Source organism: Hippocampus comes, unplaced genomic scaffold (assembly GCF_001891065.2).
Source record: "Hippocampus comes isolate QL1 unplaced genomic scaffold, H_comes_QL1_v1.1 scaffold180, whole genome shotgun sequence".
Classification (NCBI taxonomy): domain Eukaryota; kingdom Metazoa; phylum Chordata; class Actinopteri; order Syngnathiformes; family Syngnathidae; genus Hippocampus; species Hippocampus comes.
The window spans coordinates 1,369,641-1,373,973 of NW_017805076.1; the positions used below are offsets into that span (position 1 = coordinate 1,369,641).

A 4,333-nucleotide genomic window follows, 5' to 3' on the forward strand; every position below is an offset into this window, starting at 1 on the left:
TTCAAGTACATTAAAGTCATCCGCCCGACTCCCACAGAGCCTCGACACAGATGGCTCCAGATGCAGCTGGCGCAGCAGCACCTGACAGCGCCCATTCACTCACACACACACACACACACACAACAAACACACACACATACATATACAGTGATCCTCACTTATCGCAGTTAATGGGGACCAAGATCCCCCGCGAAAAACAAAAATCCGCGAAGTCGCGTTTGCCCCCACTCGGAGGTTTTGTGTAAGGGTTTGTGCGTAACATTATGTTTAAAATATGTAAACAGTATTTATACTTTACATATTTGAGACAAAGACTATAGCAGTACACATATTTGCTTAAATCTTTAATTATAAAACCTTATACAGTCATTAACATTCATCAGCACTGCCTTCTGAGACAAAAGGAAAAGACTGGTGGTGTAGAAGGCTGCCCTCATTTGACGCTCTGACGTTGTAGCCACCGTACTCCAGCTAGCTCCTGACCAGCTATCTCCGCGCAGACGATATGTTAATGATAAGACAATTAATCAGTATTGATGAGGAGGCGAAGAGGGACGTGCTGCTGCTTTCGGACAAGCCCACACCCGCCCCCTCTCTCGCTCCAGCCGCGCATGTAGAAAAAACAGTAGAGACAGTATGCCAGAGTCACTGGTGTGATGAGACTTAAGGTGCTGGGCGGGACTGCGAAGATGCGGTCACTCGGTGCTGTCAATGGTCGATGTCGCACCAGGAACCAATCATGCGCCTTGAATGAGTGCCCGCTGCATAGACAGTACAGGCATGTACAAAATCTCAGAGTCATTCAGCCTTTTTTTTTCTGAGTACAGTGTTGCAGCTCCAAAGTAAACAGAGCTGTCGTGGTGGTTTTCACAACATTCACTTTATTAATTTGTTTCACACTGAAGCAAATACAGACACGTCGATGTTGTACTACGCGCCTTCTCAACTGCCGTTCAACTCCAGAGGCGTTCGAAGACCGCCTCAGAAAAAACGTGAATTAACGATTACTTCAAAGACACTCAGGAAAGCAAAAATAATGCAACAAAACAGAAAATCAAGTGAATAACATAAACAGTCTCCTACACTAGTACTTTGGGAAAATCCGCGATGCACTGAAACCGCGATAAGTGAACCGCGAAGTAGCGAGGGATCACTGTATCTCGCAACAGCTCTGATTGTAGTGTCAAATTGCAGACTGCTAACAGCCAACAACTTCTGGTGATGCAGGTCACATGCCTCCATTTCATTTTGTAAAAGTGAAACTGATAGGATGCGTAGGGTGGTGTGTACACTAACACAACAATATATAATATCAATAACACACACACAGACACACAAATCCAAATTTGTTTTCCATTTCCGCCTTCAACCCTTGCGATCGACATGGCACCAGTCCGCGAGCTTTCGGTGGATCGAGTGGTTGGGCAGCCCTGGCCTAGAGAATTCATACGATTGACTTCAAACTTTGGCTATACCATCCTAAGACCTGGGACAACAACAGTCATGAGTTTTCGAAATACTGTATGATGGGGGTGGGTCATCAACATTTGTGTTACATAATTCTTTCGCCACCAAGGAGGAAACCTTTAATAATTCCCCTCGACATCCTCCCCAAAAAAATCCCAAACTTCACATGTACATTAATCGTCGCGACCGGAAGAAATCTATATGATCATATTGTTATTTGTATAGTCCCACCAAGTGTCATTTTTTTTTTTTTTTTTACAATTTAATGTACTGTCGGTGGCACTGGGCGATAGGTTTGCACATCCACTTCACAGTGCAGAGATGCAGGATTCGATTCTGGCTCCGGCCTTGCTGTATGGCGTTTGCACGTTCTCCCCGTGCCTGTGTGGGATTCCTCCGGGTACTCTGGTTTCCTTCCACATTCCAAAAGCATGGGTTAATGGAACTCTAAATTGTCCCTAGGTCTGAGTGTGAGCATAAAAAATGACTGAGTTGCACCCTCTCCAATTTTTTTTATGAAACAGTCATGGTAGAACATTTCACAAGGAGCTACCAAAAGTTGGAGGCACATGTAACAACCCAAGACCCGTAGAACATTTCACAAGGAGCTACCAAAAGTTGGAGGCACATGTAACAACCCAAGACCCACAAAAAGTCTCTGGGGCCTTACGTTAAACAAACTTACCTGCACATGCTCCCAAAAAAAATCCCAAACTTCAAATGTACATCGTCGCAACATTAAGACATCTGTGTAATATTCTGCTGTACATGTCGCACCACCTAGTGCGACTAGTAGTGTCTTTTTTTTTTTTTTTTTTTTTTTTTTATTAATGCACTGCACGGAACCCGTTGAAAAGTGTAAATTTCAAGCCTCAAGATGCTGATCATGTCCGATGGCGAATATTGTGGTTTTTCGTCGAAAGGCCTTGCCATTACGGTGCCACAAAGTCTAAGTTCGTGAGTTATTTTGCAGAACGTTGTTGTCGTGCCAATGTACCGTTCGTCATGAGAACACTAATTTCACATGCACGAAAACTCAAAATCTTGCAAACACATCAGGCTTGGCAACAACATCAATATTTTATTAGATTATTGTGTAGTTTTTACAAACAGCCCATATATCGTACATCATCATCATCGTCATATAACAGACCAAGACTTAAGTAAAAGTTTCTTGGAGGCACATGCAAATCCCCAAAAGGAAGTTCACCATTTTGAATTTTCTTTTACTTGGCTGTATTTTTTGGGCTTTTTATAGAGGTTATAAGGAACTACGAAAGATTTGATCAGATAGTCTTCAAACTGGGGTTGTTTTGTCTTTAGATATATAAGATGAAAAACAAAAGCAAAGCTTTTGATATCATCAAACAATGTTTTTAACAGTTGTGAAAAAATACAAAACACACATCAGGCCTGCCAAAATATATATTTTAGAATGTGATTTTTGCGATTATATTTAAAAAAAAAAAAAAAAAAGAATAAAATACATAAAAGGCTCACAAGCGCACCCAACAAATTGAACCTATCCGCCCCAGTTCTGTTTCCCCTGGGTCGATGAAAATTAGGAGGCATATGTAACGGGCCAAAACCCAAAAAGTCTCTCTCTCTTGGAGCCACACCCTAAACCTTACAGAATGTAACTTTTATCTGATGTACTTTTCCTCCAAGGTTAACCAGATATACCCGATATTTTCTGGGAAGAGTGTATCGGCCATTGGTCTCGGGACGCTAGTTTGAGGTCCCCACCTTGACATGAAAGTTTCATGTTAGTGCGGCCCGCGTGAGTTTGATCTCGATGCTGTATGTGTTAGCACTACCGTGTTGAATAGTTATGTCTGCCTCATTCGAAGGCCGACAGCTTGGGAGCACCCAGACGATAGCGGCAACGTGACCGTGCCCATGGTGCCCGCACCAGCTTGAATAAACGTGTACACCACGGATGTAAACAACCCGCCGCTGCTGCCTTCGCTAGTGCTGCTGAATACACATTTAAAGAGATAAACAACATGCCAATGTTGCTGTCACCGGAGCCGAGTGCTCCGAAGCACCAGACCTGATGTTACATACGCACAACAACAGGGTAAATGAGTGCTCAGACGCTAACACGGAGCTAGCACTATTACATATACACAAGCTAAGATTTATGTGTGTGTGTGTGTGTCCGTGTTAGAATTAGCTCGATGTTAGCCACTAGCTGAACTATTCAAATTTCATTAAATTGACTATTCATTTAATTTTATATTAAACAGCCACCACAAACACTTTGTTTCCATGGTTTCTGACCTTCAACCAATCACAGACTGCCATGCCCGACGTCATATGCAGGTGCAGGACCCTGAGTCGATCTGGTACCAGCGGAAATGACGTTCTTTGATTTGTTTATTTATTTATTTTCCATCTTTTTGTGTCGGAAAAAAAATTACGATATTTAAGACCAATGGAATGTTTTATCAGAGCTTTCCTTGTGGAAAACTGTAACTAAAGCACTGTAGGCTCGAGCAGAAGCAAAAGCATTCAATGCATGCCGGACTTGTGTTTTAATAAATGCATTTATTGTGGAAAACCTGATGCGGCCCAGCCTCACCAGACCCGAACTCCAGCGGCCCCCAGGTAAATTGAGTTTGAGACCCCTGGGATTGGCTTTCATGCTGTTGAAATACTAAGATTGTGATGTTTCGTTTAACACTCAGAGATGAAAGTGGACTTTTCTGAAAATTCCGGAAAAAATAAAAAAATAAATAAATGTGTGTGTGTGTGTGTGTGTGTGTGTGTGTGTGTGTGTGTGTGTGTGTGACACACACGCATGCACGCACGCACGCACACACACACACACACACACACACACACACACACACACACACACACA

General features: G+C 42.8%; 1 long non-coding RNA gene across 1 annotated transcript in view; it reads right to left on the reverse strand.

Moving 5' to 3' along the window:
- Positions 1 to 4,020: 4,020 nt before the first annotated feature.
- The window catches only part of LOC109513078 (uncharacterized), a 948-nt gene continuing 635 nt past the window's right edge, over positions 4,021 to 4,333 (reverse strand). Inside the window, exon 2 of the long non-coding RNA XR_002167656.1 lies at positions 4,021 to 4,152. This is a non-coding gene — a long non-coding RNA (uncharacterized LOC109513078). The remainder of the gene's footprint in view (positions 4,153 to 4,333) is intronic.